This window comes from Pelodiscus sinensis, chromosome 2 (genome assembly GCF_049634645.1).
Source record: "Pelodiscus sinensis isolate JC-2024 chromosome 2, ASM4963464v1, whole genome shotgun sequence".
NCBI classification, from domain to species: domain Eukaryota; kingdom Metazoa; phylum Chordata; order Testudines; family Trionychidae; genus Pelodiscus; species Pelodiscus sinensis.
Window position 1 is genome coordinate 182,977,153 of NC_134712.1, and position 12,106 is coordinate 182,989,258.

The following is a 12,106-nucleotide window of genomic DNA, read 5'->3' on the forward strand; positions in this document are numbered from 1 at the left end:
CCCTGCCCCCAGCTAGTCTATGAATTACAAGAGGCTTACTAGCTTTATTCACCCAAACTGGTCTCCAGGATGTTTATAATGTTCTCAAAGACACAGTGCAGATGCTGTCTTACCACCTCCTGCATGCTGTTGTGTTACATAAAGAACAGCTCTAATTAGGCTGGGTAATGGATGGCGGGGGATGGAAAGCAGGGGGCTCATAAGCCGCAGCATGAAAAAACAGGACAAATTTGGCACCACCCTGAGGAGGAGACTCTTCACTTGCCATGGTAGCATTCTGCAGTGGAAGGCAAAGAAGCAGCCCAGCACTGTGTCTCTTTTGGCTCCCTCAAACACATGGAGCAGGCTGCTAGGGGAGATGCCATCCAGCCCTCTATGCTCCTTTCATGCCTCTGTACAGAAGACCCCAGCTGGGCTGTCCACCACCCTGCCCTACTGTTCCCTACCAGTGCAGCACAGGCCCACACCGTTCCAGCTGCAGCAGAGGGCGCTACTTGGGGTCCCTGGCAGGTTTCCCTCCTCAAGTGAGCCCAGTTTCCCGTGACAGAGAAGTACAAAGAAGCAAGAGGGGACACTGAGGCGGGGAAAGGGGTGAGGGGAGCCCTCACCAGCCCAAGGCGCTGCATTCACACTTCACTGGCACTGGTGCTGTATTGGCAGTCCCCTGCAGACCAAGCACACAGACACTTGACCCTGGGAAGAGTCAGGGAGAAGTTTGTTGAACACTGCTGTGAGTGCGCGCATGCGCGGTGCTGGGGAAGGGAGAGCCGCCAAGGAATAAAGGCTTTGCAGGGAAGGGAAGAGGGTTTGTATGCAGGGACCGCAGCAGCAGCAGGGGGGGGGGGGGCGGGGGCAGGAGGAGGAGGAGCTCTGTACTTCACGAGTCCGACTACAGAAACACAGCCCAATCGGTCTGAGGATATTTTTTTTAAGTGGGGGAAGGGACGGTTTGAAAATGTAAATCTGAGGGGGGAAATATATTAAATCTTTTTGCTGAAAATGCAAAATGACCTTTGCATAGGTTCTTTGGGATCTCCTAGCAATCTTACGATGAAAAGCTGCTATTGGTTGATGCTACCAGAGATGAAACATACCCTGCTCCTGTCATAATGAGAAACTACCAGAAAAAATATAAGTGAATAGAGAAACCATTAATCAGCTGTAGGAAGCGATCATGACATATCTGCTGTGTTTCTGCGTTTGCCTTAAAAACACTTTTTTTGCTGTTACGTAAACTGAGCTCAGTTCACAAGAAACGAGGGGTTTATTTTAGTCGGTAAAAAGGATTTTCACCCTGGGGTACGAGATTTGTTCAGGAGGTTTGTTAACTTCACGCAAGATTTCTAATCACTGTCTTAAGTAGTGTCACGGTTCCTGCTATTGTAACCAGAGAAGGACTGCACCATTTTTCCGTCTAAAAGATTGTTACCAAAAGCTCGAAAGGAGGACTTGCTGTGCGTTGACTGATGCTGCTGACTGATGCTGCAATCCCAAAGGAAGTGAGCTAACGGCGTTTGAATGATTGGTGAAAACACCACCCGGACAAATATGCTAAACAGCAAGTTACCTGCATGAAAAACAACATGACTTTGTGGTTGCATCCCCCGCATTTAAATGTCAAAGAAAAAATGTGCTGTACACTATTTCGCACCTTACTATGGCTAATTCTCTTCTACAAAGACAGCGAATATAGTAAAACACCCTCATGTTCTCAGTATGCACGAGATCTCACTTCCATTAGAAGCCACAGTCAAATTGCCATTAATATTCAGTGGAGCAGGATCGGGCCCAATATTATCTGTCTTGTCGCTATGGAACATCCTGTGTACTTTACCATAAATGGTCCCGTAGCCTTTTGGATCAAACTTTCTGTAACTTTCAAGGGACGAAAACAAGCCTTGTTAAACGCCGGAAGGAAGCGCTGCTTATTATTCAAAGACTATCGTTAGAAAAGGGCCAGTTGTACCGATTCAGCCCGAATCACAGTTTGGCTCTATATAACGAAATTAAATTCAAGTTCCCTCGCTAGTTTAGTTAAAACGAGGCTCTCTTCTTTCCTCGACGCCTTTCCGTGAATTTTTGTCAGTTTGGATTTAGTGTTTATTGCAAGACGGTGACATGATACCCCAGGTATAAAAATAAAAAATAATAAAAAAAATAAAAAGTCTCATCTTGTATCAGCTGCCTAAGCACGAGCTATTAGACATATTACAATACATGAGCTATTAGACATATTAATCCACATTACACAATTATATTTTAACTGAAGACTTATGCCTTAGAAAGGTAAATTGACTCTCAGTACCTATCAGGGATAATATGAGGTTATAATTCAAATTTAAACTGTATTTGTCCTGGACATATTTTAAGGGATTGGGTGGGAAAGATGTTCCTCAACTCATAACATGTTTTATGTTCTACCTGATGCTGTTTTGTAATTCTGCAGAGGTTTCCACTTGGCATGTTGTGAAGTCTTTGCCTCTGATTAGCAATTTGCACCCATCACTAGTCATGTGAGTCGTCATCCTATCCAAATGAGGGGTTTTTAAAATGGCTTATTCTTTCAATAGACTTTCAATATATTTTAATGGCATTTTGAAAACCTCTGCCCCTCCTTTTTTTAAGAGATAACATCAGGGTCAATATTTTTAATTAAACTCATTCTTTTATGGGTGTGAGTCACAACAACGTTTCCTCTCGTCGTTAAATAAATACATAAATAAATAAATAAATAAATAAATAAATTTAAGAATGTTTGTGAACATTGTAAGGGATATAGAATCTTTCTGGCCTTTGTTTAAAAAGTAAGATTTGTGTCCCCTTCCTGAATATAGTCTCCACATGCCGTCTTGAGCCAACCGAATTATCTGTGCTTTCTGTTTCACAGTTTCAAGCCATCCCGTTGGACCCCATACTCCTATTTGAAAAGATGTATAATGAGAGTCTTTACCTATGACAGCAACATGAAAAAGAGAAGGGCTGCATGAGCCATACATATGGCAGGCAACTGGAAAACTCAATACTGTACTGGTAGTTTTAATACTGGAAACTCGTGCGACCCTTAAGCAATTACATATTGATTTTTCACCACCCCTCTTTTAATCATGCAATATAGTTCCTTAGCTAGGTACTTTTAATGGAGTTTTGAAAGAATCAGATGTTCATGTCTCTTCCAAACCACGTTTTTAACCTCTACTTAAAAAGTTGCACAACCAAAATATTGCTGTTATTGTCTAATTTTAATGCGAGTAGGTTCTATTACAGACGTCAGAGAGGGTATTAATAGGATGAATATATGAAAATTCTCCCCACATTTTAGGTTTTCTTCGGGGATGAGAGTCGTGGAAAAGGAGGAATAAAGCTGCTGATTCCAATCCTTCTGCGATTAGCAAATCGGGTTTATAAAGTCATGTAACTCAGAGAGGTGGTGCCACAGCTATATTTTCTTCAGTTAGGAAAAGCAATTATCTTTATGGATGATTAATAGCTCAGTCCAATTCAACCTTTCAATGTGTCCCTTCTCGCACTACTAGTTTTAATTGTTTTAATCTGACCTTTATTAATGTCTGCCCTTACAATGGAGCCCAACCAGATCTGTACAACATAAAACCAAACACTCATTTCAAACGGGAGAGAAATCACTCTCCCTCTGTCAGTTCCCCGCTCTGGCTTTACTGGAGGCGTTGTGTAGGCTATCCCTACCAGCATGAACTGGTCCTGGAAAGCACAACTAACGAAACACTGACAACTCACCCTTATGACGTGAAGGGGAGACAGAAACCAGGGACAGATGTTTTGCATTGTTGCAGCTCTTTGTGTTTATTTTCCTGGAGCAAGGGCAATGGATGTCGCAGCAGGGGTTTTGAGTGGAAGATTAAAAACATCCTCATGGTTTGGAGTGGGGTGCAAGATGACAGGAATCAGGACTGTCTCGCGCTGAGTATGTTTAGTCTTAACTTGTTAGCATTTCCTCACTCGATTTACCATCCTGGCTACTTGAGATAGAAGGTACTGGTTGTGTGCTGAAAGCTAAAGCATGTGCATCTCTCCCTCTGCCTGGGTATTGGTCCCCATCGCTCTCTTTCTGTATTACCTCGACTATACTACGGGGATTTCTTTTAACTATCTACATATCAGTTCTAATACGAGGTCATTTTAGGAGCCCTTATGTAGATGATCGCCTAACCTCCCTCGGAATCTGATGTAAAACACCGGTGTCCTTCTGCAGTAGGACGCTCCAGGCAGCTCGCACTGGTGACGAGGAGCCTGGGGTGGGAAATATTTGCAAAACGTCTCTTATGTTTCTCCTGGAGCCGGATTCTCGTGGTTCCGCAGCCAAGGAGCGCGTGGCACAGCTGGGAGCCGGGATGCTTGTGTGACTGTATTTAGCCCGTCCTGAGTATGGACCTGCTTTGCGAGGGGCTGGGGGAGGAGGGGGCATTTCAGCCAGCTGCCAATGGCCCGAGAGCTCTTAGGGCAGCCTGGGCTAGCGGGGTGCACAGCAGTCTTGAGCGCCCGCTCCCCCCAGTCTCCAGCCCCGCCCTACACACTGGCAGCGTGGCTCCCGGCGCTCTGTTACGCTGGGGCTCTGCGCCATTGGAAGGTGCGGTGCCCCCATGCTCAGTCTGTGCTCTGCCTTCAGGACGGCTCTGCGCCAGCCCCCACGTGGCCTGGAGCAGCCCCCCGGCAGGGGAGAGGTTGGGCCTGTGTGTCTCTTTGTAGCTCTGTGTGTGTGCGCGCGCGAAGGGTGGTGGGGGGGGGGGTGACGCACAATATCACACTGATACTAACCCGGGGCTTTCCCCTGCCGCGGCGGGGCCGCTGCTCCGGGAAGGTGGGAGGGCTGGGAATGCGGGAGCCGGAATTCACACGGGGCTTGTGAGCCAGCCAGCCAGGGGGTCACGTGCCTCCGCTGCTGCTGCCGCCGCCGCCCTCCCTGGCCGCGCGTTCTCGAATGCTAATGACTTGGGAGTTCCAAATCCGAACGCGGGGAGGGTCCCTTTTCCTCCTCTCCCCGCGCCCGGCAGGAATCACCCGGCTCTGCAGGGTAGGGCGCTGCGCTATCACCTGATCGCCAGGCGCGCCGCCTCGCTTCCCCCATAAGTAAGGGGGCGGAATGGTAGTGTCTGGTATATGACACCACCGCCCCTCCCCGTGTGCCTCGTGTGCGCTGCCTGCCAGCCCGCCTCGCACAGCTGCTGCCGCCAGAGGCGGATGCCACCAGTCTCTACAGTGCCGATGCCTGGCTACAGGTGAGTGAGTCCTTATAGCCATGCTGGGGCGGGCACACACTAGGGAGAGCAGCTGGCTGCTGCAGCGCAAAGCCTCAGTGAGCCGCAACGTGGAGAGGCGGCTGCGCCTGCTGCCATTGCTGTTGTGAGTTTGAGCCCTGCTTTTTAACCAGAGCCAGGCAGTCGCCGACGGCCACGTTTGTTAGCTGCAGGTCAGGTGTCTTGTTTCCTGGATGCCTAGAGCAGGCAGCTTGGGCGTGATGGTGTCGTGCGTGGGTCGATTCGAAGGGAGAGAGGGAAGGGGATGGTGATTTTTCCCATCTCGAAGGTGCGGTGGGGTGGACTAACAATACACTTGAGCATCAGCCTCCAGCGGCTTTCCGGCGTCATGCACCTGGTGCTCTCGTTTTCTAGCACGCTACAGAGTCCTTAGCTAAAAAATTGTTTTTGAACGGGGGTATTTTAAAAAGAGGCTCCTCTTTGGCGGTTCCCCTCTTTGCAGAATGTATTGGAAGGAGGCATTTAGGTGTGTGAAGGTAAAAAAAAAATTGGAGAGGAGAAAGTTTTACACTTCTTCAGAAAAACTGCCTTCTTTATGAGACCGTCCACGTGAAACTGTAAATAACGAACGATATCTTTCTGGAGAGCTATGTTGGTGCTGCTTTATAAGTACATGCAATATATATCCAGACTTCTTTTTAGTGTGTGGGTTTCTTAGGCTTTAGCTCTTTTTCATCTTCTGGCAAGAAGGAAAATAATCTGATTGTTATACAGATCTATAACATCAATGGAGGAAGCATCCCTAGGAAGCAGAAAGTATCCTCCTATAATGAGCCCAGTGATGGCCAATTTGCTTTGTCAGATGCCACAGAAGTGTATGTCAAATTGTTAAAATGCAATCTGCCAAGAAAAAGAAATGGGAGTTATCAATAGAGGAGAAACTGATGTAATGAAACTGTATTGTGAGTGAAGGCACTAGAGGCTACTAACGCAACATGCTATAAATTCACATAACTTCATATGAAGATATGTTTATGCAACTACTAATGTAGCCTATTATGGATTGAGTTTATTATCTTTAGCCTTGTTGGAAAGATGCTTCAAAATAAGCAGAAACACTGATTAGTAAAATGGGTGTGTCAGCCACTGACTCTTGTTAATATTGTCCCATGTGGCTGGCTTGTCTCGACTGGACGTTTGTTGACTCTGAAATGAAGATGGGCGTCGCCGGGCAGGGAGGGGGAGGTGAGAGTTGATTTTTGCCAGCAGATGTGGAGGCACTGATACCTTATGGAAAAAGCCATTCTGATTTCCCAGGAGTAGATGACTACACTAAAAGAATGTGTCCGATAGCTAGACACCGGTGTTTGCTTCTAAGCAAACAAATGTACTTTGTCTGTCATCAAGAAGATGCTAATTTAATTTCAGATGACACACTGAGTATAAAACCTCATTAAAACTCACTATAGAAGCAGGGGCTGGCAAAAGGGATATTAGCCATTAAGTCCATTTTTCTGGACTCTTAACATGTGCAGAAAGCCACAAAAATAGGACAGTTTATAATATATTCAGACCCCATGGCCCACCTTTAATGTTGTAAATCTTAGTGGAAAAACAAAACAAACAAAATGAAATCTATCAGGTGATGCAGTGTAAAGAGGCTTGCAGGCTTTTATGTCACATTTATTTAAATGATAACCTAATATTTAATCAGTGACAGTTGGAATTGGAGATTCCTTTTGAAAGGAATGAGTGCATTTAGGATTACATTTATCATACTTTTAAAATTAAAGTTTTAGTTATGTAAGGTTTATTTGGTGGAAAAAGCACATTCTGTATTTAAGAAGTGTAGCCACTGATGAATAATAGTAGAGACCCAACTCTGTGATTATCTTAGTAGAAATTGTGGCATTTTCAGTATTAACGTGAAAGCTTTAAGAACAATTATTTGTTGCCCATTTTGGGGAGAGCTGCCCTTGTGGTGCAGGGGGTTACGTGTACCAGTTCTGTTCCTTTAGAAACCCCTTCTTAAAATTTGAATTAAGTCATAAGTCAAGCAAGTGTGACTTAGCATACTCCTTACAATAAACATCACACGGTTTTGTGTGATTGGGAGTCGCTGCTCAGAACGTGAGAAGGGCCCATTTCTGGAATATTCGGTGTACATAGGATTGAGGTTTATTGGCAGAGGTGGGAGGAGGGGGATTAGTGGAAGGTGGGGGAAACCTGTGTGAATGCTCTGGCAAAAGTCAGACACTAAATCTTTTACATTAATCAAACAGTTACAAAATTCATCTGGAAACCATGTTAAGAAAGCAAAACCCAACAGACCAGTATTTGTTATCATTAATTTAAAGTAATGGTAGTGTAGCATCACTCATCAAGAAGTGCTTTCCCCCTCCCCCTCGATACCATTGTGTGGTGTATGAGTTCCTTATGCATCTAAACATTGTGAATGTTAATAACTGGCGGTCTACACTTGCAATAGTAAAATTATATCTCCTGGACACTGGGTATACTCCCAGTGGAGTGTCTTAAAATGTATGTCAAGGGTGAGGGGAATATTTTACCCTCCAAAATGTATAGATGGAAAGGTTTTGAGAATTTTTTCTAGAATTCAAAATCCAGCCATATTTATATACTCATAAAAAATTAAGCAAAACCACCCTTCAGAATGTTTTTCCAAGCCTATCCTTTTGCAGGAGTTGTGGTGGTTGTAATGCCTGTGCTCCAGGGTCTGCTTATTTGCACAGTAATTGCTGTGTGAGAATGTTCCAGAACAGCAACTCCTCAAGTTATCTCAGTAAATATGTGCACAGTGTTGTGTGTATGAACATTCCAGAACACCCACCTACTGCTAGATCACTGTACAAGCTGAATAAACAGATCGTTTTTTAACACTGATATAGCAAATCTCATTTTAGCCCAGAAGGGGATTATTAAAATTAGGCTTGTGCACTAAATTTTCATGGTGCAGAAAAACATTGATAGTGCAAGGGGAACTTACCTTTCCTCTTCTAGTCATTCTGCAATAGCCAAACTTTAGTTATGGCTTGTTTAGTGTGCAAGGAAACTGCAGAAAACACTTTTACTGGAAGTGGTTTGGTAGGAATATGAAATTAAGTTGCTGTGTCTTGAAAATTGTAAAAAATAGTAGTTACAGTTGTTGATCCCTTCTAAACAAGCTCTTTTCTTCTGCTTTTATTGTTCCCTTCTTGCCATTGTACATTAAAATATATTATTCAGCAGAATAATTTTCATAAAAGCAGTGGCATGGAAAAGTATCCATACAAAACATTAAACATTGACCATTACAAGTTCCCTTTTTCTATGTTGACTTAAATAAAAAGAGATCTTGATTCTAATATCACTTTGGACACACTAAAAATCTCTATTTTTATGCATGAATATAGTGGAACCCATAAATGACTATCTTTACAAATACCTGCATCTTGCACACCTTCAATACAGCTGACATTACTACTACTTCCTGTATTGAAGTTAATGCAGCGTATAAATACCAGAAGTATTGCTACACATTTTTGTGGATTTCAGTAGACGTAATAATTTATCTAAATAGATCAGTTGATTGCATCGAAATTTTCTGAAACATAGCATATTGCAGATATCTTTAGCTGTGATACAAGCTGTAAAGCAGTATGAGTTCTCCCCAAAAGTCTCTTCCAGCTTGAATTAGTGATTCAGCTTTTTAAAAATTTAACTGACTAAGCATTTCCTTGGGAATCCAAATCCTTATTGCACCACCAAACATTCAACTTGTTAATGTTTGGAGAGATGGTAGCCTTTACTGGAATGTAGAAATAGCTGAAAGTAGGTACTGTAGCACCTAATTAATAACTTACTGAATTTTGAGAGTTAATGAGCAAGTGGAGAGGGGAAAAAAAAATGCAGCAAGATTATAATGCATCACAAAATGTTAACTGTTCACTTATTTTGAGAGTTTAATTTTCTTTTGATACTTGCCATAATGTACTTTATATTTGGTAAAAATAAACACTGTCCAGCGCCTTCCCATGAAGTATGTGTTGAGAGCTGAGGAAAGCTTGCTGTACTTTGATGAAGACTACCTAATGGTTGATTAATAGAATTCCTGGTATGTACCTTGGACTTTCCAATACCTTCAAAGATGGGGAATGTCTTTTGTCTTTAATAGTTACAAATATTTACATTATGGAGGAGAGGATAATATTTTTGTTTTGACAAAAATAAAAAGCTCTGTGAATACCGCATAAAATTAGGCACATGTAGCCTAGGTGTTCCCTACCCCCAAGTGAAAAGTGGGAGAGTAACAAATTCAATAAAGCTTTAAGTTAGGGAGAAATCAGGCCTTCATTAGAAAACATTTGCCCTCTAGACTGCTTTCTGTTTAGTTGGATGAACTAAATGCCACTTCATTTTGACTTTGGTAAACATTTTCTCACTGTCTGCTGCTCTAAGCCACTCTTTCATCTTGAGGAGTATTCTGATCACTAGAATATTTATTTTAGCTTGACTGTGAATATACATGGTAAAGACCTGGAGTGGCAAAAACCCACCTTGGAGTATTCCTACTTATGAGAGAAATTTCTTGGTCAGCACAGAAAATATTTACTGTTTCTTAAAAGAGTATGTTTAAATATTCTTCATAGCATGATGATTTGACTTTTCAACATTTGTGTGCATAATTTTATTATGACTTGCAACCATTAAGAAAAAAAGTGACTAGGTGAAGAATTTAGAATCAGCAACATTATATTAATGAATTAAATTGATTTACCATTGACTTGGATTTTTCAAAACTATTTCTTATCTCTGTGAAATCCTGGTTATTATTTTTTAATACAAACCTAGCTACCAGCTGATGTATTTACACACCATTACAAGACTGAAAGCTTCCACACATATATAGCATGAATAGAGGAAAAAATAATCTTCAGATAATAAATCACTTTTTTATTTTAGTAAGGGGAGATTTTTGTTTTGTTTGCTATAATCAGATAATATGCATCAGTCACATTTTATGATTTTTTTTAACTCCTCCCCCCCCCCCAATTCCTCTGAGTGATTATTTTAAAAATCTCACATTTTTAAACAATTGGTTTCCTACTTGCAAGGCGGGTGGGGAGTAGTTTGCCATTATTGCAGAAAAACTCAGTAATACTGTGTCCTTTCATTGTTTCATTCTTTGGTTTTTCTGTTCATGCATGATTTTGTTGTCAAGACACTTTTGTGGGAATATGTTCACAGAACATGCACACATACTATACTGTATGCAGTGTATTTAATTAGAAAATTGTAACAGCATTACAATACAGTGAGTAAAGAATATTATAATTCTCAGCCAGTTGGGTGGGGCACACTGCAGTATTCAACTGTAAACCTTTTGTCTAATTAAAAAAGTCTGAAGCAAACTGATTGTCTACCAGTCAGCATTCCACTTGACCTTTTAAAGATGCAAACCCAAAGTTAATGAATGTATCTTTCAGTTGCTGTGCTATGTTGGGATTTTGTACATTACCAGGGAGTCGGACTCTTGCTGCTTTAGTTGGTATCTTAGCATGGCTAGTCAGAGAATCACAAATTATCTTTCAAACAATTCCTGTTGAAATCACTGTTAGAACTTTGGGCTGAGTGAAATCCATGTACCTTTTTCTCCCCACCCTGCTTTTTAAAGTTAAAAATGAGATATAAATAGCTTCATAATGGCTTCCAAATGGTAACAGGAGACCACATAAATGTTACTGTTTGAAATGTGGCTTTTGAAGGCTCCAGTATTATTGGCATAGCTGTTATTGTTACTAGATAATTATATGAAACATACAGCTGTACTGAAATTAAATGCTGACCACTCTAAATCTTGGTTTAAAGAGATGCTGCACTTAGAAGCTTGCACCATTTATTAAACATCCTAAACTGAAACATGTATTTGAGCTGATTTTTTTTAAGAGATGCAAGCACTGCTTGATCCTTATAACATTTACAGTATTTTCACAGGCACACTGAGGACACAACTATGATCATTTTTGTCTCTATTAGACTTTTTAAAAATCCTAAATGCAAAGGTAGAACTGATGGCCCTGGATTTAACTGTGCTTAAAACCATATATGAAAACATTTATACTTGCAGGATTTTAGCTTAAGCTAAATGAAAATCCAAACAATGCTCTATACAGTTAACTGTAAATTTACTGAACATTGTGAGGAGAGGGGTGTGTGTGTGTGTGTGTGTGTGTGTGTGTGTGTGTGTGTGTGTGTGTGTGTGTGTGTGTGTGTGTGTGTGTGTGTGTGTGTGTGTGTGTGTGTGTGTGTGTGTGTGTGTGTTGTTTAAAACACAAAACACCAGAGAGGACCCATTGGAAGTGGGAGAATGTGGGATCATTGGAGGAAATGCCTGTAGAATAACTGGATTAAAAAAAATGCTTTGCAAAAGTGTTTTGTTTTAATCATTAAATGTCCAACTATTTCATTTACAAAAGGAGCAGGTAAGAACAACTATTAAATAATGAGGGACTACAGAGTGACAGCAATACAGAAGAAGTTCTTTGTTAGTCTCTGTAAAAGGTATGAACAGTCAAATTTAAATCAGTCCACAATTTATACAAATAATAAAAAGCTGGTCTCTTTCCACTTATCAGAAAAGTTGAATAGAAGAGCACAGTGGTGGCGTCTATTATTACCAATACTGCACTTATTCTTACAAAAATGTTATATATTATGAAGTATTGTCCTAAAATATGACGATTGCCAAGGTGAACAATATACATTTTATGATGAGGTATTTTTGAATTTGATTTAATTTATTGCAATTTGTAAGGGATGTCCTCATCATTAAAATAAAATAACGATTTAATTCTAGTATTAAAATCTGTATATTT

At 41.4% G+C, this 12,106-nt stretch overlaps 1 long non-coding RNA gene across 1 annotated transcript in view; it reads left to right on the top strand.

The window, feature by feature from the left end:
• The first annotated feature begins 4,920 nt into the window (after positions 1-4,920).
• LOC102453666 (uncharacterized) overlaps positions 4,921-12,106 on the top strand; it is a 106,009-nt gene continuing 98,823 nt past the window's right edge. Inside the window, exon 1 of the long non-coding RNA XR_332225.4 lies at positions 4,921-5,252. This is a non-coding gene — a long non-coding RNA (uncharacterized LOC102453666). The remainder of the gene's footprint in view (positions 5,253-12,106) is intronic.